The sequence below is a fragment of the Acomys minous genome (genome assembly GCF_964271855.1).
Source record: "Acomys minous genome assembly, chromosome: 14".
Classification (NCBI taxonomy): domain Eukaryota; kingdom Metazoa; phylum Chordata; class Mammalia; order Rodentia; family Muridae; genus Acomys; species Acomys minous.
Window position 1 is genome coordinate 60983896 of NC_140496.1, and position 21964 is coordinate 61005859.

The 21964-nt window shown below is 48.2% G+C and overlaps 1 long non-coding RNA gene across 1 annotated transcript; it reads left to right on the forward strand.

The window, feature by feature from the left end:
• The first annotated feature begins 15837 nt into the window (after positions 1–15837).
• On the forward strand, positions 15838–21537 carry LOC311582606. Its single transcript, XR_014774160.1, has 3 exons — positions 15838–16030; positions 18407–18503; positions 21466–21537. It is a non-coding gene; the product is annotated as an uncharacterized lncRNA (long non-coding RNA).
• The last annotated feature ends 427 nt before the right edge of the window (positions 21538–21964 follow it).

Here is a 21964-nt window from a genome sequence, read left to right on the forward strand (position 1 = left end):
ATAGCCAAGACATTACACCTGCCCAGCATTTACACAGGTGCTAGGGACCTGAGCCGTGGTCCTTACAATACTTGTGTAGCAAGCATTTTTCCTGCTGGGCCACCTCCCTAGGTGTCCCACCGCCACCACGTCTCATTACTCACCCTGCCCTGGGACTCAGAAGCCTGTTTCTTATCTCTGAACTCTCATTCTTGGCTCCTACTTAAGAGTTTTGGTCTTGCTGCATTTTACACCATAGCTTTTGATAATCATGGACATAGTCGTGTACTGATGCCCCTTTCTTATTCAAAAAGGGATTCGGGTTATTTTAACAAGGACGCACTGACTGTGAGTGCTTGGCTACTTTTATATCAACTTGATACAAGCTCTAGTCATCTGAGAGGAGAGAGCCTCAACTGAAAAACTGAGAGAATGTTTTAAATTAGTGATTGATAGGGGAGGGCACAGCCCATTGCATAAGAAAGCAGGCTGAGCAAGCCATGAGGAGCAAGCCAGTAAGCAGCACCCCTCCATGGTCTCGGCAGCAGCTCGTGCCTCCAGGCTCCTGCCCCCGCTTGAGTTCCTGTTCTAACTTCCTTCAGCGATGGGCTATGATGTAGAAGAAGCATAAGTCAAATAAACCCTTTCCTCCCAAAATTGCTTTTGGTCTTAGTGTTTCATTACAGCACTAGTAACCCTAAGTAAGACACTGTGGTATAGTAGGACTTCCTAAAAATGAAATAATGAGTAGGAATGAAATCAAAGTTAAAGGAAGAAATATGATAGATCTAGGGATTAGGTTAAAATGTCAAAAATGCATTCCGTTAGCTTTCACACATTTCATTTTAAACAGTCACGCGCTGAGTTCTGAGCTTCCCAGGAGACCTGTGAGGAAAGAAAGGCAATGAGGTGTGCAATTCATGGGGCCTTTGCATTCTTTTAAAGTACTGAAACATAAGAACCAGCCAATTCAAAGTAAGAGAGGCAAAAAGAACCATCAGGGTGGGAATGAAAGAAAGCCCTCCTCATGCTCAGGATGCAGGCTGAGGACAGCAGCAGCCCTCCAGGAGCCTTCTCTGAACAGCTGTCTCCACTGGAGGAGATTGATGAGATATTTGACACATTTAAAGTATTCAGGTTCAGAAAGTTTAAACATAAGTGAGTGATAAAATACATGCAAATGAAAGAAGGAATTGAAGCAACAGTTAACCTCAGCTGCCCCCACACACACCAAAAATTACATTACAATGGTGTTCACCTAGTCACAGTCATGCGATCCTCAAATGTGGTAGCAGCTCAAAAGAAGTGTTCATAAAACTCTCTCAGAAGAAAGTGGCTGCGAGATAATGCTCACTGTTGTTTAATCTACTGGATTTTGGGGTAATTTACAGCTCAGTATAAAAATGCAAAAGTAGGACCCAATAATGCCTAAAACAAAATTCAATAAGTAGCAATCTAAACTTTTTATTTAGAGATATGAAGGGTGCATATATATTTACACACATACATACACACATATATGATTACAAAGGTTGGAATATGTTTATGATCCTACTTCTTTAGCCAAAAACAGAAAAACGGTTCATTGCCTATGGTTAATTTCTGGGAACTAACAATCTCTGGCAATCTGAACTTGTTATTTACAGATAGGAAGAAAGATACATACATACATACATACATACATACATACATACATACATACACACACACATACATACACACACATATATACATACATGAATGATAAAGGAGTATGAAAGTTAGAGTATGTTTATAATCCCAGCAAAAAGGAAACAGAGTCAGGAAAGATCCTGAGTTTGAGGCTAGCCTGGGTTACATAGTAAGAGCTTGTCTCAGAAAACAAAACAACAAATTAAAAAGCTGGGGCTAGAGATCTGCTTCCAGGATGGGTCACCCACGCGGCTGGCACGTTACTGCTGACTGTTGACAGGAGGCCTCTTTCCTTGCCACAGGATCTCTCCATGGTGCTGCTTCCGTGCCCTCACAGCATGGCGCTTTGCCTAGAGCGGACAACATAAGAAAAAGATATGGTAGCAGCCATAGTGTGTTGTAGGGCACACGCACGGTGCCACCAGAGGAACTGGCATAGAAATGGCGAGGTGGAGGGTGTTCAAACCCCTGGAAATCTCAAACTTGAGATCGGCCGCAGCAAGAACCACTCCCTCCCTGCTCTGAGCCTGGCACAGGTAACCCTGCGACCCCCAACTCTCCAAGTAGACGCGTAGCTGACGCCTGGAGGCAAACAGAGCATCACCAGCACGCCAGCCACAACCAATGGAATGTATTCCCCCCAAACCACTCCCTACTCCCCAAGGCTAATATAGTACTTGTTCACCATGAATAAACAGACATAAGCTGCTTTATTAATAAACAGTCGCAAGCTGATTCACAAAAGATCGTCTAAGATGTGAGTATGGGTGGGTGGGTGGGGGATCCTAGGGACCAAAGCTGGTGCCTCTGAGCTTCCTGCCCACTAGGCAAGCGCCCTATCACTGAGCTACACCCCAGCCTCTGTAACTACAGTATCATCTCTAGCCCAGCCTCAGAAGCCACACTATTATTGCTGGCACAACATATTAGTTAGACATATCAGCCCTATTTAGTGGGGGGGGGGATGTGAATATACAAAGGTATGAATTGCTAAGAGGCATGAATCACTAAGATCAACAGCAAGTGTTCAAGCCGTAGAAACGTGCCCAGTACCTTGAACATCATCCATAACATCCTTCCAGTGCCCGAGGGGGTCAGAAAAAGGCGTTAGATCCCCTGTGATGGTGTTACAGGGAGTCATAAGCGATCACGCAGGTGCTGGGAGCTTCCTCTGTAAAAAGCAGCACGTGCTCTTATACGCTGAACCACCTCCAGCCCCCATTCAGAATAGTCATGACGAGTACCTGAGCAGTTAGGACAATCACCTAACAGAAATCTTAATCAGAAGGCCTAGCTAAACAGAGGCCTCAAGTATGTATATAGGCACCCAATTCTCTTAAAGGCAGACGTTTCTGTGGCTTCAATTTATGGACTCTAGAGGAATGCCGGAAACGCGTATCTTTTACCCCCAATAACTCTACTCCCCCCCCCCCCCAACTGAGCATTTGGTGAATGTTGGGCTGCAGGGTTCTCAGTGTTCTGCTATCTGACAAGAACACGGAGTTCAACTCCTCCCTGTCAGCAGTTAAGGGCAAACCAATATTGTTTAATAGGATGAGCTGGAGATGGGCAGCCAGCCATCTATGAAAGTTCAGGAGCCTGGCTAGGGCATCTGTTTGGCTGGCAGGAGAACTTCTTCTGAGGAATACCTGTCCTAGTTAGAGACAGCCTTGGCATTTCGGGTGTTCCAACTCTAAATCCACACCCCTCTTTTTAAGCCAAGACCAGGAAAACAACTCCCTCCCTCTGGTTCGTTTCTATGAACCCTCCGATTTTCAGTGCGCAAGCAGCCCCTCCAGTCCCGTCCTTCCAGCATGCAAACCAGTGTCCGAGCCCCTCACATCCTCCCCTGCGTCCTTGTGAAAACTTCCCAGCCAACGTTTAGTCACAGAGGGGGATTCATGGAGACAAAGCTATACGTGGTACTGCACACCTGTAATTCCAAGGTGTGGGAGTCTGAGGCAGGAGGATCTTAAGTTCGAGGCCAGCCTGAGCTACATAGCAAGACCCTGTTGCAAAAAGTAGTAGTCAAAAAAAAATCAAGTAGCGAAGGAAAAATGTCTAGAAGACCCAGAGGTTGATCGACTGACCCCAAACCACCTCATGGTCTCTTTCAAACACAGCCCACGCAGTAGTCACTTGCTAGAGGCTCAGCTTGTGCCGTCTGAGACCTCAGCTCTCCTCTCTAGGAGCCCTTGTGCCTTTGTAATTGTAAGTTAGAAAAGGAAGGTTCCAGAGGCAAAGGAACAACCAGAAATTGCAGTAAAGATTTTTGTGTAGTTTGTTTTCCTGCTCCCTGTCACCCTGGAAAATGCCTAAACATTTCTACCTAAGGAGGTAAAAGTCTTTGTCAAGGGACTCAAATCACAGCCCGGCAAACCAGATGTGGCCCTCCAGACTACAAACCAGATGTGGCCCTCAAGGGGGGTTGTTTGGGAAGGGTTTTTTTGTTTTTTGTTTTTTGTTTTTTTTGTTTTTTTGGTTTTTTTTTTTTGTTTTTTTTTTTTGTTTTGGCCAACATTTACAAGTCAGAAGATTTCACACACACAAAACCAGATTTGTGGCTTTTAAAATATTTGGGGAACTAAGACAACCGTGAGCCCACATTCCCTGGTGGGGAGAATTGGCAAGCTCCTGGCGGCAGCTGCTTTCAAATGGGGCATGGCTCTGCGTGGTCCCCACCCAGAGCCAATTTGGTTTTTCTTTTTTGATGACTGGATTGCTCCACCCCAATTTTTGTCTTTTGTTTGTGATCTTCATATACTGGTGAATGTTTCTTTCCCGGCAAGCAGTCTTTATTGGTTTGGCATTTCTTGTAAGGCCTTTGGCCTGAAAGTGGAGTCCACAGCAAAGCCTCACCCTTTTAAAGCAGAACAGACGTTTCAGCATCCTCAGAGGCCTGCTCTGAGTGGGCGGGGCCTTCTTGGCCAAAGATGATGCTCCATTGCCACCAATCTAGAGTTGTGCACTTCCTCTGGGATTCAAGAATCATAGTGGCGCACGCCTTTAATCCTAGCACTTGGGAGACAGAGGCAGGCAGATCTCTGTGAGTTCGAGGCCAGCCTGGTCCATAAAGTGAGTCCAGAAACCTTGTCTCGAAAAAAAGAAAAATCAAACAAACAAACAAAAAAAATCACACTGCATAACCTGGCTCAAGCCAGGAGCCTCTTAGCTGAGCCTGACCATTTTCATCAATGCAATGACCAATCTCCAGCTCTCTGGGGCCTCTGGCCCGCCCTCAGCTGCCAGACTCACCTTTGAAAAACTACACCGCCTCTTGTTAACACCTTCCATGGGATGCCAGAAACTGTGTAGATTTCTCAGGGAGAACTTTAAAAGTCTGTGATGTTAGTTTAGGCCTGCCGCTCAAATTTTTTCTTACAGACATACCATCGGAGCAACACTTTCTGCCCTGAGAAATGGAAAAGCCAGTCCTCACTCCCAGGTTGGCCCAGGCATGCCCAGTGTTCTCAGTCCACTTGCTCCCTCTGAACCAGGCACCCCTTTCCTTGTGGTTAGCTGTTCAATCATTGCAGGTGGGGAGGAGCCTACCCAGGCAGGAGGTCCATCCTGTGATTGCTCCTGGGTTACCCAGACTGCTTTAGAGAGCTCCTGATAAAGCAGCACTGTGCCCTCTTCTTGGTATATCTAGCATTCAGTAAAAGAACATTCTAGAAACTCAATGAAATGTCACTTTAGGAGGGAATTCTTTCTTGACTTTGTAAAAACCACAAGCCATTAGACTAGAGATGGTTTCACCCTGTGTTTATGCCGCCCCCCCTTGGCCATTGTCACAGCCCAGGCCTTTTTGTTTGGTTCATTCTTTTGAGACGAGGTCTTGTATATAGCCTAGGCTGGCCTGGAGTTCATGGCTCTTCAGCCTCCTCGGTTAGAGGCATGCTCCCCACTTACAGCTCAGTCTAGTCTTTGCTGATTCTGTGTGTGAAGGCTAAGTCCCTTCGTGTGTGTGTGTGTGTGTGTGTGTGTGTGTGTGTGTGTGTGTGTGTGTGTACACATATATATGTGAATATATGTTGGAAAATATAGATAGAGAGATATATGTATTGGAATTCTTGTCTCTTCACTGCCTAGAACGATGCCTCCCAAGGGTGATTCTTAAAAATCTAAGGGCACATGGGCTTTGGGTTCAGATTGGTATTTTGGTCGTTGCTGACTGTCTCATGTGGCACTGGTTAGTCATTTGGCCTCGAAGCTTCTTTCCTGCCCTGCCAAATGGACCTGGCGATGGTGATGCCCAGCTTCTGCTTCTGGTGCCACTGGAGTGAAATGAGCCACCACCCAGCACTTGCAGCTGATGAAAAGCTCCGTAAAGACGGTTGTTCTTGTTAGAATCACTGTGGAATATCCCTCAAACTGGTGTAAAAGTCAGTCCTTTTAAAGAGGGAGCTTTTCCATAGCATCCCCAAGGATGCATATACAGAAACGATGGCTAGCTAGTTTCATGTTACAAATGGTATACGAAGTTTTGCACAGCATATCTGACACTGAGAAATCAAAATTGAGGCAATTCTGGAGAACTTGCAGAACCTGAGACATGTCCTCGGGCCCCAGTCTGAGAAGCTTCTGTTTACTAAGCTGGAAGATGAACAGGGAGAAAAGGTCTTTGCTCTCGCTGGCCTTGCGTGTCCCTGTAGAGGGCATTCTTCTTGTGGCTTCATGGGCCTCAAAGTCCTCAGCCTTTGTTCTTCCCACGGTGGCTGCAGGTAGCATATGAGGAAGAGTCAAAGGCCACTGCTTTGAACCCGTTGACTCTGCCTGGTGTGCAGCCAAGGTGCAGCTGCATGCATCCTTCACCCCTACCCAGAAGCCAGCAGGGCTTTGCACAAAACAGAGGGGAGCAGCCGGTGGCAAGAGGAGACCTCCTGGGCAGAAAGAGAGAGAGAAATTTGGTCCAGGGAAAACAATCTAAAATTTTACATCTTTAGCAGATGGGGAAATCGCCACAGCAGACAAGACACAGCAGCTGAACAGAAAGAGGTTCTGTGTCCCCCTCTACCACTGCCCCAAGCCCACGATGGCAGAAGAAGCCCTGTGCTATGCAAGGTTCCTTTGGGGTTTGCACGTAGCCCGTATGTGGTGCCAGTCCTCAGCCCAGCCTGAGACCACATGCCTGGTTTGTCCTTTTCCCTAGCAAAAGCCAGCTTCTGGGAGTCACCCTGGCCACAGACCCAGAATGGAACCATCCAGATATTTCCATTGTTGGTCTCAAGAAGTGGGGCTCCCTCCCTACCAGTAGCATGTGGCAGCTTTTCTCTCTCTCTCTCTCTCTCTCTCTCTCTCTCTCTCTCTCTCTCTCTCTCTCTCTCTCTCTCACACACACACACACACACACACACACACACACACACACACACACACGAGGTCTCAGTAGTAAACAACTTAGCTGACACCATTCTCTTTCCCCCAAAACCAAAGAACAACCATGAGGGTCATGAGGAAATTAGCACACTCATTCTGCAAGCATGGATTGGTGACATGTGGGAATAATCTGGGGACAGCAGCAGCCCTGCCTCAGGGAGGCCTCCCTGAAGCTCTTCCCCCGCTGGAAATGCAGCAGACAGACGCTGTAGAGCTTGAATGCTATTTCTCTCACCCCAGGAGACTATGAGAAAGGGGGAGAGAAAGGAAATGAAGCGCTGTTAACCAAGCCCAGCATTCTAGAATGTACCCAGTGGCAACTCTGCAGGGGCACAGGAGCTGCTGTCCCCTCAGCAGCTGAAGGGACCTGCCCTAGGGAGCTCATCAGAGGGCCGTGGGTTCATTTGTGGCAGCTCGAGCAGAGGCAGGCCAGGTCCAAAGCGCCCCTCAGCAAAGTGTGAGGTTGGTGGGCAAATTAGCTATGTTCTAAATCACAACACAGGCTAGTCCAGCAATAGCGGAAAGAAGAGGGTCGGCGGTGTTGACTGGCAGAGCTCAGAGAGCCAAGCAGAATCCCACAGCTTCATTCCTACAGCAAATGAGAAGAGTGTCGGGGTCGGGGCAGCTAGGCGATGTGTGTCAGAGCTCTCACTAGATGACTTCTAGAAATTTAGCCCAAGAAGATAACGGGGTTTGCTTCTTTGGAATGGACGCGCTTTCTTCAGTGTATGGTTCTTCTTCTTCCTCTTCTTCTTCTTCTTCTTCTTCTTCTTCTTCTTCTTCTTCTTCTTCTTCTTCTTCTTCTTCTTTTTAAAGGTTTTTCGAGACAGGCTTTCTCTGTGTAATTGTCCTGGCTGTCCTGGACTCACCTTTACAGACCAGGCTGGCCTCGAACTCACAACGATCCACCTGCCTCTGCCATCCTCACTGTCACCTAGACAGCGTATCTGGGTGTGTCTGGGAGGGTGTTCCCAGAGAGGGTTGTGTGGGAAAGATTAAGCTTTGTCACAGGTGGAAGCAGTCTTAGCAGGCTTTACCCTTGGGGCACCCCATGAATACCTTGTGACAGACTGTTTGGAGCCTTCCCGGCCTTGGAATTCAGGAAGCCGACCTGGGAACCCCACCGTGGCTATTGTTTTCCTAAGAAAGAAACTGCCCTTTGCTTGTGACTGGGAAGGTGGGGAGAAGAAAAACAACAAGTTGAGGCCAGGAGAGAGCGCACGTGCGCAGGGAGAGCAACCGGACCGGACCGGATAGAGAGACACCTAAGGACCCGTCCCGTGGAACGGATACTGGAAGGTTCACTCTTCTGTACCTTTAACCTTTTTTTCCTTCTTGTGTGTGCTAGTTGGGCTGTATAATAAAGTTTAATTGTTAAGAAACAGAGCCAACAGGGTTGAGAAAGGAGGGCTCGTCTTAAGTGTGGATACCACCATCCAGTTGGCTAGGATCCTAGAATAAAGAAGAGGACAAGTGTGAACTGCGCACCACCATTTGAGTCTGCTTCCTGTCGAGTTTCCTGTTTCCTGTTTGCCACCGAGTGAACTGCCACCTCCATGGCGGGACCCAGAACAAACCTTTCTTTCTCGAAGCTGCTTTTTGTCTGGTATTTTGTCACAGCTGCAAGAGAAGTAACTAATACAGAATGTTATTTGCAATAAACATAAATACCCCACACACACACAGTCAGCGATGGGCCGAGAAAATGATGAGATTTTTATGCAGCAGAGCTCTTATGCAGCCGTAAAACTCTCTTGAAGAAAAATTACTGGCACGGGAAATTTTCCCCTACTGTACAGAGAAATCTAAAACATCTTCTGAGACATTGTTTCTGAATATCTCCAATGGTATATCTGTAAATAAAACAAAAATAAATATAAAATGACTAGATAGGCATATTGTTGTGTGGGGCAGGGGAAGGTGATTTTTTTTTCTTTCACATTTTCCGCAGTTAGCATGTATTATATTTTTAATTAGGCTATATTTTTAAAAAGCAATAACTTGTCTGTCTTCCTAAAAGACAGACTAATTTTTTTCATACATATGCTTTTAGGACAAATTTTTCCTCCTGAGAAGAGGCCAGAGCTGGCTGAGACCAAGCGAACATAAGGCAAAGCTGTTGACACAAAAGAGTCCCCAGCAGGGCCAGCTATTAGCAGCGTCAGTACAAAGTGAGAAGATGGGGTCCCATTTTCAGAAAGTAAGAATTCCAAGAGAGCAACAGCCCGGAGTCCTTGGAAGCAGAGATGCCAAGTAACATGCGAATGCGTGGTTCACAGTCCTCAGCCACTGACCTGATGCAGTACACCTGGCCCAGAAGGTGAGGGGTTGTGGATGGGTACAGCTGCAGGACACCTGGTCCAGCAGGTGATGAGTTGTGCATGGGTACAGCTGCAGGACACCTGGCCCAACAGGTGAGGGGTTGTGCATGGGTACAGCTGCAGGACACCTGGCCCAACAGGTGAGGGGTTATGGATACAGCATCCAGAGATGCTGACAGTGCGTATCACTGCCTCCTCACTCTTCCCTCTGCACACATCTGCATTCAGCACAAGTCCAAGTTTCCAGCAATCAACCCCCAGAAGGGCCACGCTTTATCATATCCATGCAAATCAGAGCCAGGAAGATTACTTAAACCCTGGATCACAACCTTTTTTTTTTTTTTTTTTTGAGGCAGTTGCTTATTTATTTTAAGAATATCAAAAGAATGTCAAGCCACTTTCTACCTTAAAATTAATGACTGTCCTTAGCTTAGAACAGAATGTATGTGGTTTTTTTTAAAAGGTAGTTTGATTATTTTTCTCTCCAGAGTCCTCAAGAACCCTGATTTGTTGAGTTTCATGGCTTTTCTCTGGCCCAACACTCTTTTGTTTCCTCCAAGTCTACCCCCACCCCCATCCGTTTTTAGCAAAGAAATTCATTAACAAATTCACCACAGAGCATTATTCATCGTAGTTGTCTCACTGAGAGGTTTTTAATATCGGGAGTTACTGTAAATCACCCCTCAGTTGTGATCCCATGAGCAGGAGAGCCATCTAAAGAGGTCCATGGGGCAGCTTCCTCACTCCTCACCCTGCTCACCAAGGCTGGAGGGGAGCAAACTCATTACCTCACCCCTGGGTTAAATTATGTGCAAAGCAAATCTCTCCTTCTGCAGATGGGTGAGGTGCTGCATGCTGCAGAAATGCAAACAAATCAGCTTCAAACCCAGCCAGGGTTGGTGAGGGGGAAAAAAAATTGGAGATACTTAATCAGAAATGCAGACATTGAACTTCTACAGACAGCTTCATCTGAGGTTAAGCACAGAGACAGGTCAGATAGGGCCTCCTGTGGCCCTGACCCCAACAGCAAAAACCTCTCCTTTCTTAAAGGGAACATTGGAGGTTTGTCTGGTGACCATTTCAATGTCTGTCCATCTCCCCCCACTCCGTCCCAAGGGGCAGGTGTGTGTGTGTGTGCATGCATGTGCGTGTGTGTGTGTGTGTGTGTGTGTGTGTGTGTGTGTGTGTGTGTGTTAGGCATGCCCATGTGTGCTGTGTGTTCAGGTGTGTGATCTTGTACCCTATTCTATCATCTCTGGCTTTGTTTTGAAACAGGGTCTTACTATATAGCCCTGCCTGTCCTGAAACTCACACTGTAGCCCAGGGTAGCCTCAAACTCACAGAGATCCATCTGTCTCTGCCTACCGTGTGCTGGGATGAAAGCTGTTTATCACTACACCTATTTCTGGACTTATTTTCTTGCGACAGGTCATCTCACTGAGCCTGAAGCGCTGTACTTTGGCTTGGTGGGTTACGTTTTGTCAATCTGACACACCCTAGAGTCTTTTGGAAAGAGGGAGCTTCCGTTGAGGGATCGCCTCCATCAGATTGCCGATAGGCAAGTCCTTGGGGCATTTTTTTTTTCTTAATGTTGATGTGGGAGGGGCCCAGACCACAGTGCCTGGTGCCACCCCTGGGAAGGTGGTCTGGGTGGTATAAACAAGCTAGCTGAGCAAGCCATGAGAGCAAGCTAGTAAGCAGCACTCCTCCGTGGTTCTGCATCAGGTCCTGCCTCCAGGTTCCTGCCTTGAGCTCCTGCCCTGACTTCCCTTCAAGTTGCTTTTGGTCACTGTGTTTACCATAGTAATAGAAAGCAATAGACAGCTGTCTAGCAGGCTCCTAGGATCTGCATGCCTCTCCCTCTCCCAAAACTGAAGTTGTAAAGCATTCTGCTTTTCATGTTTTTAAAAAAGATGTATTTATTTATTTATTTATTTATTTATTTATTTATTACGTATATAGTGCTCTATCTGCATGTACACCTGCAGGCCAGAAGAGGGCATCAGATCACATATAGATGATTGTGAGCCACCATGTGGTTGCTGGGAATTGAACTCAGGACCTCTGGAGGAGGAGTCAGTGCTCTTAATCTCTGAGCTATCTCTCCAGCTCCCTGTTTTTTTCCTTTTTAAACATAGTGCTGAGAGTTTGCATTCAACTCCTTTTGCTCTTGAAGCAAGCGTTCTTACCGCTGAGCCGTCCCCCCAGCACCCGCCCTTCTACCCCTGACCTTCGCTTTTTTCGTTTTACTGGAAATGGGAGGAAGATTGAATGCTGGAAAATATTGTGAAGGACATCTAGTTTCTCTCTGGGTTGGCTAGTTTTACGTCAACTTGACAGAACCAAGAGTCATTTTAAAAGAGGGAGCCTTGATTGAGAAAATGCCCCCATCAGATTGACCCTTGGTAAGGCTTTGGTACAGTGTCTGGACTGATGACTGATGTGAGTGGACCCGTTCCACAGGGAATTCCACCCTGGGCTGGTGCTCCTGGGTGCTATAGGAAAGCAGGTTAAGTAATCCCCGAGGAGAGAGCCAGTCAGCAGCACCCTTCCACGGCCTCCGCTTCAGCTACTGCCTCAAGGATTCTGTGAATTCCAGCCCCGACTTCCCTTACTGATGGACTCTTACCTGGAAGTGTGAGATGAAATAAAGCCCCTCCTCCCCAAGCTGCTCTTGGTCCTGGTGTTTTACCACAGCAAAACCCCTGACTGAGACACCGTCCTCAGCTCATAGGTATGTCCTCCATACTGCCCTGCCCAGAATTCTTCTGGCCTTTGCTGGAACATCCTCAGGATGAGGAGGGGTACTCCCAACACGTGACACAGCAATTGGGCACATCACTGACTCAAGCAGACCTATCCACTTACCTTTCTTTCCTTTTATTTCTTCATCTTCCTCTCCCTCTTCTCCATTAAACAGGATCTCAGGTAGCTCAGACTTACTGTGTGGTGGGCGCTGGCCTTAGCTCCTGATCTTCTGCCTCGTGCTCCCAACGTGCTGGGACTACACGCCTGGCTTTAAGTCTTCAGGGAAGAGTTTGTCTTAACTGTGTATGGCTTTGTGTGGTTGTGTGCATGTGTGTGTGTGTGTGTGTAGGTGGCCATGGAAACCAGTGACGTTGGATCCCTGTGGAGCTGGATTGATAGGTGGTTGTGAGTCACCTCGTGTGGGTGCTGAGAACTGAACTCAGGTCCTCTGCAAGAGTAGTACATGCTCATAGCCACTGAGCCATCTGTCTAGCCTACCTCGCTTTTAAATAGTCTAAGAGGTCATGAGCTGGAAAGATGCTATTGACTGAGAATGCAACCAGCATTTACAGTTGGCAACTCAAGGGGAAGAGGAGAGGAGGAGGAGGAAGAGGAGGAGGAGGAGAAGGGGGAGGAGAAAGGGAAGGAGAAGGAGGGGGAGGGGAGGAGGAAGAAGAGAAGGGGCAGAAAGAGGAGGGAGAGGAAGAGAGGGGGAGGGGAGAAGGGGAGGAGGGGAAGGAGAAGAAGAGGAAAGGGAGGAGGAAAGGGTTCCAGGAGGATCTACTGCAGACACACAGCCTCACTTCCACTCAGCCCAAGTTTTTGTTTGCCTCTTCTTGCTCCGGGAGCTGTCCTCATTGTCATTCCAGAGAGTCACTCCCCTGTTGTTTTCCCAGCATAACTAGGATTTTCCAAGGCAAGGTCCCTCTAGTTCCAGATGCTTTCTGCACTCTTTGCTTGTCCTCTTGCTTTGGGAGGCTGAGGCAGGAACAAAACAACAAAAGACTTTCCCTCTCCTGGTAATTAGCATAAAATAACAACAACAACAATACCATTTCACATTAATCAACAAGCAACACTAAGTGGATGATTGGTAACACAAAGTCAGGAAAGCAGTGGTGCCCTCACTTCGTAGCAAGGCCCCGAGAAACTGCAGGCAGAGACACCTATGCCACAGGAGTGCTTCCACTTCTTAGGGGTTTTGATAGAATTGTTAATTTGACAAAAGTCTGCAATTGTCTGGGCGATGGGCCCCTGGGTGTGCCTGTGGGGGGGATTACCTCGTGTTCCCTGATGTGCGATGACCCACCCACTGAGGGTGGTGCCACTCCCTAGCAGGAATCCCATGGACTAGACAAACGGAGAAAGGAAGTTGAGCAACAAGTGTGCATTCCTCGCCCTCCGTTCCCGATTGTGGATGTGAGATGGCAGCTGCTAAAACCTCCTGCTGCCTTGGCCTCGCTCACATGGTGGACTGTGCTTCTTGCTTCTTGTGGTGGGCAGGCAGGCACATGTATGGACAGAATATTGTATAAATAATAAATAAATCTTTAAAAAAAATAGTGACAGAGGAAGGCACTTGATGCCAATTCTTGGCCTACACATAAATATACACCACACACACACACACACACACACACACACACACACACAGATTTGGGATTAACATTAGCTTAATGATGTGGTTATCTTTGGTGAGGAGAGCGGGAAGGTGGAGTGAGGGAGAGATTAGTTCTATCTATGTCTCTGTTTAAGGTAAAGATCTTCAGCAAGACCCACGCATTAACACAGTAAGTCTGAGTGGTGGTCCACACTCTCCAGTTATATTATTCTCTGTATATGCAAGATAGTTCATAATCAAAAATACATTTTCTAACATTGCCTCCCACCCTCCTTCTCCCTCTCCTTCTTCTGCGTGCCCTCTCTGGGCACCTGTGGATCACCATTCTTCCTGGTGATCCATACGTGTACACACACACACACACACACACACACACACACACATATACACACATGCACACACACACATGCACACACACGCACACACATATACACACATGCACACACACGTGCACACACGCTTCTCTTCAGCTCTCAATAGCCAGTGTCCCTGTGCAGGCTAAGTGTCACAGACTTCTGGCCACGGAAGGAGCCTTGGTGAGGGACAGTGGGGTGCAGGTGTGCCTACATGGCAAGGTTAAACCTGTCTCCTCATCTGTAGGCTTGTGGTAAGTATTAAGCAAAGCAGGCTATTCACTGTTAGTTCATGGATATTCACACTGTCAATGTGTTTACCTCGATTCCAGTGAGTCCCCACAGCAATGCAGCCTTGGTGGCTGTTTGTTCATTTGCTGTTTGTTGCTTGCTCGGGTATTTCCCTCTACGACTTTAGAGGCCATTTAAGAGTCTCACAAAAATAACTCGTCCTGCCTCGTTACCACGCTGTACCGACCCACCCCCCAGCACGTGCGGGCTTAGCTTCCTCCTGGAGACCCTGACCTTCTTTCCTGAGACTCTCCTTCCCCCTCTTCCAATACCCGCCATCGGTGGCGGTCAGGCTCTCCCTCCCTCCACAGGCTTCTCAGCACAAGCTGTCTCTTTCCCAGGGAGCTTGTCTTGGACTACTGAGGGAAGCGTCACTTTTAATCACCCCACCCTGAGCCCCTGGATGCGCCCCATTCTTCATGAGCTGTAAGTGTTTGGAGGCAAAGAACTGTGCTGAGTTGTCCTCAGCCCCCAGCACAAAGCCCAGGCTCCTGCCAGAGGCTTGCAGGTGGCGTCAGTTGGTTAGAGGGTGATACAAGGCCACAGCAGGATGTCCACTGGCTTGAAGGAACAAGCAGTGCTATTATTGTTCATTGTTTCTGTGAGTGGCTGGGGCCAGAGGTGAGTGTCCTGCAGAAGCTGTGGCTCAAGGCAAAGATGAATTCACAGGTAAATTCAGAATGTCCAAGGGACATAAACATTGGGGCTGGGGGGTGAGGCGGCAGAAGAAGAAGCCAAATAAGCAAAATAAAAAACACTGCAACATAAGCTGGGTTCCAGCACTGGTTGCTGCCCGCTGGCACGGTCCTATGTTCAGGGGACAATCAACTGCCTCTGCAAGAACATAAGCCTGGAGAAAGACAAGGTGCTAAGCACTCACCTCCCACACTCAAGGAGGGTGCACATCAGATATTTACATTAGGACTCACAACAGTAGCAAAATTACAGTTATGAAGTAGCAACAAAATAATTTTATGGTTTGGGGGTCACCACAATATGAGGAAGGGCATCGTGCTAGGAAGGCTGAGAGCCACTGCTCTAAGGCTAATTAGAATCAGAATGCTATTGTCCCAGACTGCTTCCCCATGGAAAGGGACAAAGTCACCCACCCTCTAGTCTGCGTCACCAGCATCTGTGAACAAATGGCGATGCATGAGAAGGCAAGAACACGTCTGCCAGGAGAGACTCTTGGCACCGTCCACCCGGAGCTCCGGCAAGGCCAAGTTCCGCACAGTAGTGTGAGCATGGGAAAGAGTCTTCATGGGGCTCCTTAGCTTGGACTGAGGGGCTGCCAGAGGTGATCCATTCTCCACCTCAGACAGAAGTAAAGCACTGTGGCGCTACACAATGCCTGCCATGCTTTGTAACACGCTGTCCCACTATGACATTGCATGAGGTATGAAGACAAGTCAATGTATGGATCTCCTCCTCCTCCTCCTCTTCTCTCCTTTCTTCCTCTGCCTCTTCCTCCTCTTCCTCCTCTTCCTCCTCCTCTCCTCCTCTTCTTTCTTTCTCTTCCTCCTCCTACTTTTCTTCTTCTCTCCTTCTTCTTCCTCCTCCTCCTCAACAGAGTTTTTCCCATATTTCCCAGGCTGACCACAGACTCCTCCAACGCCACAGCCTTCAGAGAGGAAAACTCAGCCTGATCTTTTCCAGACTGTGAATTGGTAAGAGTGTTTTTCTGCCTCACTTGCCCTCATTAAAAACCCTCAGAACATAAATCACAACTTACGGCCAATAATTTGCCTGCAATTTACAGGCTTCCAAATGAATAGCAAAGATGGGTTTAAGTGAGATTATTCCTATCTCCATTTAAACGCCACCCCCCCACACACAATTAGCATCTCCCCCGTGGCTCCCTTACTACTTAATTATCCTAAGTGTTTCCCGTTTACATTTTTTGAGCTTGCCACAGATGTCTAACAAACACACGACAGTAAAAATATTTCACTTCAATTAAGACTAAAGAGGGCTGGAAAGGACAGCGCAGGAAAGAGAGGCAAATATGCTAGGTCATAATTAGACAGCAATGGGGAAGTCACATCTGTGTGTGTTTACTTCTCCTGTGCTGGGAGGGAAAGACTCTTACAAATCCTGGTCACTGAGTAGTGATTCCAGGGGCTAGAGACTGTGGCATCCTCAGCCGTTACCATCAGAAAGCACACAGCTGCCTCGTGAGTCAAGAGCAAATGAATATCACACATGAAAGGAACCAGACAGGGTGTGTGCTACGATGTGTTCCCACGACTTGAAAGTGGGAAGGGGTGGACCAGGTGTCTTTGAGGCTTCTTCCAGCTTAAAAGAGGTGGAGCTTTTTGTCTCTGGAACCGTCTGCCGTCCTTCTGGTGATCAATAAAGGTGTCTGACATGCATGCCAACCTTAGGTCTTTCAAATCCTTCTTGTTCCAGTTTTGCCCCAAACTAGAGTAGACAGCTAGTTTAAACCAGTGAGAAAGAGTCCTCAGAGTCCATCTACTGCTGACAGGGAGGGATGACAGGTGACAGTGAGAGCGGCAAGGGGAAACACCAAGCAGAAAAGCAGAGACATAAGCAGCCACATTCTGCACGGTGGAATTGGTCCTGATGGCATTTTGCTGTGGGATAGTAATTGAACTTGGCAATAACTGAGTCATCAAGAAAAAGTTAAATTGTGGCTATGTCGCTGGGAGCTGGCGTCAACTTATTTACAAAATGTCATTCACACACGGAATGCACCCGATTCTATCTGAACCCTAGAAACAGAAAGACGCGTGAGGCATGGTCCCTGCCCTCAAAAGACTCTGTGGACTTCAGTTTGAACAACAAAAGGATGAGGAAGCCGAAGCAAGTAATCCTAAGAGCCCTTCCCAAGAGGTCAGGATGCTTCATGCATTAGGACTTGAAGCATAAAATAGCTACTTTTAAGTCACAGTGATAAAATTGACAGAAACTCCTTACGGGAGCAAAGCCTTAGGTGAGCTCACTGTTTCGGTGGGATCAGCACGTGTTCATGTGGCTTCAGAACAGGAAACAGAGAGTGGTCCAAACTAGAAAGCTGGCTACTGACCTTCAATAGCCCAGCCCCGGTGACGTGCTTCCCCCAGCTAGGCCCCACCCCCAAAGGCTTCACTGTTCCCCTTAAAGTAGGATGAGCAGCTGATGAACAACCGTTCAGAACATGAGCTTGTGGGGACATCCCACTTCAAAGCTTAACACCCAACCATCCCAGGAGGCCCTGGGCTGCAAGGAACAAACTGAAGGCCCGAAGAATGTGCATCTTGTTCAAGGTCACAAAGCTGCTGAGGTGCAGAGCCAGAACCCCCAGATACATGACCCAGTCACCTGGTGTAAGGCTATGCTAAGGCCTTGCTTTCACCTTAGGAAATGGGTGAAAGCAACCGAAGCATAATTCTGATGACTGCGCTTGCGCTCTCCATGTGGTGGTGTCACCTGCAATCCCAGGACTCCTACAGTGAAATGTGAAAACAGGAGACTCTGCGGAAGCTTGCAGAAACCAAAGAGCTTTTACATCAACAAGGTGGGAGGACAGAACCAACCCCCCAAACTTGTCATCTGGCCTCCATAAATAAGTGTGTGTGTGCGCGCACACACATACACACACACACACACACACACACACACACACACACACACCATACACAAACTCACACGTACACAAATTCACACACACACACTACATACACACAAAACATACACACAACATACACAAACTAACACCCACACCCACACTACAAACACAAAACATACACACAACATACACAAACTTATACACATACACACACTACATACAACATACACAAACTCACACCCATACACTACAAACACAGTGTAAATGATCGTGAAAACTGCCCAAAGCAGGTGGTACCTGGGACCACCACACGCTGTCTGCACCATTCCTGAGTTTGCATGTCGTCCTTACCGCACAGTAAGACTCTTACTGAGTAGATAGTATTTTATGGATTTAAATAACTTGTCCCAGAGGGCAGATTCTGACCTGAAACTCTCTCCAAGATTCTCTGACTCCAAAATCTTTATACACGCAGGTTGCCTCTGGAAACAATAAACTCCAGCTGTGATGGGATAGAAAGACACCATCGTTGTATTAGGTTTTGCCACTTTGACCAGATACTTCAGGCCATGGTAAGCTAGCCTGGCTGCTTGGAGCCTGTGGCAAGGCAGAGCATCACATGGATGGGGGGGGGGGGGGGGGGGGGGCACGATGGAGTAAAGGGCTCCCTAAGGTGGTGGAGAAGAGAGAGAAAAGGGCGGGAAGTCCAATATTCTCTCCAAAGGCTAAATCTACTGACTCGCCTTTTGGAACCTTCCTAGTGACATCAGCTGGGGACCAAGCTTTCAGCACTTTGCAGGGGCACTCAAGATGCAAACTATGTGGACTAAGTAGCTCAGTGGATGCTCTTCCAGAAATCTAGTGCCCACGTGGTGGCTTACAACCTTCTGTAACTTCAATTCCAGGGGACACAAGATCCTCTTTTCTTTCTTTCTTTCTTTCTTTCTTTCTTCTTCTTTTGTTGTTGTTGTTGGTGGTGGTGGTGGTTTTTTGAGACAGGGTCTCTCTGTGTTAGCCTTGGCTGTCCTGTACTCCCTTTGTAGACCAGGCTGGTCTCAAACTCACAGCGATCTGCCTGCCTCTGCCTCCCAAGTGCTGGGATTAAAGGTGTGTGCCACCACGCCCTTCTTTTCATTTCAAGGGCAGCAGGCATACAATCGGTGCACAGACAAGCATGCAGGCAAAACACCCATGCACATAAAACAAGACAAACTTTAAAGATCCAGACCGTAACAATCATGAATGACTAAAACAGGTGAGCTGAGTGACTAGGCTGTGTGGACGGCACCGTGGAGGAGGCATGGCTTGAGTGAGACTCGGCAGGAAGCCTCAGGTTCTTTCATTATTCTACTAAGTCTCCTGAGTTATGTTCAGGGAAGAGGGTCCTAAGGGGACACAGGTCTTTTCCCAGCAGCTCACTCATGGTACAACTGTTTTTGGTTGGGGGGTAAAGTGAAAATGAGAAGTCCCTGGGTTGTAGGAAACAGAAATCTGGTCCTTATACCTTAAACCAAGCCAGCAAACCCAACTAAGGAGGTATGTAAGGATTCAGACATTTTGTGGGACCTAGGAGGCAGAAGGTGCTGCGCCCCACCCACACCCACCCCCAAGGGATGGCTGTAGGCAGGCTGTGAGCACTGACCAGGGCCAGCCCCTCTTCCCTGCCTGCTTCTGAACAAATGTCCACTTTGGCTTGCAGTCTGCCTTTCACCATCTCTTTGCAGCAGACAAAAGCGTCTCCTAAGAGAAGACACTTTTTTTTTTAACTGGAGAAGAAGTGTCCAAATATTCCTCGGGTCTAGCTTCTCTGATCCGTCATTTCTAAAAGGCCCAGAATAAGAGAATCAGCTGCGGTCAGACAGGAGGAAGTCAGTACTCAGAGAGGCAAATATTCAAGGGTGTGAGTCCCAGGGTCCCTGTGAACCCTCTGCAGAGCTGGGTGAGCACTTCCTCTTTCCTTTCTCACCCTGCTGCCCTTTAGATGATATACACCGGCATCTATGTTTCATTCTTCTGTGTAGTTATTAAACCCATAAATACAGACTTAATCTCGGAAACTCTGCCTGGTAAGGGTAGACACTAAAGAGGTGGAGGAGAGGGGCAGGAGAGATGGCTCGACGGTTAGGACACTGCTGCTCTTCCAGGGGACCAGGGTTCAATTCCCAGCACATGGCTGCTCATAACCATCTGTAGCTGCAGTTTCAGGGATCCAACACCCTCTCCTGGACTCTGTGGGCATCGGGCATGTACAGATATACACACAGGCAAAGCATCCATACACACAAAACAAATTAAAGAAGGGGGAGGGGAGTGAGAGCCTAGCAACCTGGGTGGCTGCAGCAGCAGAGGACATGGCATCCTCTCCCAGGCTGCGGGGACTAAGGAGACTCCCAACAAGCTAAACAGGTCTTGCCCTCCAGCCAGGGGAAACGGCCAGCTCCCCAAGAGCATGCCATAAAGCAGCCAGCCAGGCTGGCCAGCCAGCCCTAGAGACCCAACCTAAAGGCCAGGAGGGACAGAACACTAGGGGAGTCAGCAGCTCTCCAGATGAACGTGTTGTGACCTAAGCCAGCTAGACAAATAGGGAATTGTGGAAAGAGGCACTCCCAGCCCTCCCCGCCCCCCCCCCCGCCCCCCGGAAACTCTGAGGCTGGAGGGGGAAGCAAGCGAAAGGTCTCTGGTTCCTGCTTAGAGCCCCATCACAGAGGAAGCAGTGACAGCGGAATCACTGTCATCCTCTCCATCTCTGCCCTGGCCCTCCCCACCACCTGGGGTTCTCGGGCCTCTATTAACTTAAACAGACAGGCGCTTCATTTTCCCTGGCAAGCACCAAGGAGGGCAGCACACTGAGACACTGAGAGGAGAGAGAGAGAGAGAGAGAGAGAGAGAGAGAGAGAGAGGGAGGGAGAGAGAGAGAGAACGCTTAAACAGTGGTGAGCCAGGAGGTTTGGGAGGTTGGGGTGAGATGAGAGGGTCCTCCCAACCCTGGCTCCTGATAGCATCCTACAGCTGGATCTGATCAGTCAAAAGGACAGTGTCTCCAGAGCTGCGGCCCCTTTCCTGGTTTTTGGTGACTGTCCTCTGTCTGGCCTGGCACTGGAGGAAGATATGGGACGTCTGTGTGGGCTTCCAACCTCCCTCTGCTCCAGTAGGGCCTTTGCCATCCATGCTGTTTTGGCCAACTAGAGGTCATAGAGGTCATAGCCTGTTTTGGCTAGGGTCTGCAGATGGAGGAAGGCAAGACTGCCCTTGATAGGCTTCAGCTGCTAAGGCTGTCTCTCCTGAGCAGCAGATTCTGTAGTGTAATGCATTTGGGCAATTCATGGGATCTACCCATGCAGGGCCTCTCAGCTTCCGAAAGACTTCCAAAATAGCCCTAGCCACTATGCAAGGACCAAAATGGGGGAGGGGCATAATGACAAGGTCCCAGAGATGTCTGCCCTCTCAGAGAAGTCTGTGTAAGCCTTTCCAAGGAAATTTCCAAACAAATCAACAAAAAGCAAAAGCCAGTTGTTGTTGTTCTTTCCCATTAAGGATTCTGGCAAACCAAGAGGTCACATGTGCACACCTGTGTGAAACAGAAGGCCCCAGTCTGCAGAAGAATGGGTGAGGCATGCACTTGTTCATGCACTGACATTATTTATATGCACCATCTGAGCTATTGTCATTAGGGTCATCAAAAAGCCACTCCTACATCAACAAAACTCCACACACTCAGTCCCACCCTCCAGTGGTTTCCCGCTAGGCGCCCAGTCACGCTTGCCATGTGATCACACGCATGCAGTTGTAGTTACACAACACAGAGTTTCAGACAGTGAGCCTCTCAGTCTCCCTCACACAGATAACTCCCGTACAGGTTGCGTGCCCACAGCCTAACAGACCTACTCCATTGTATACATGCAGTCTCACATGGTACCACAGTCTCACACAGTTGCTCAGCCTCAGGAGCCAGGAGCAGATGCCCACAATCACATTACACATGCACACGGTGTCACAGCGCCACACTGCACCTTTCAACCCCGCCCTCGACCTG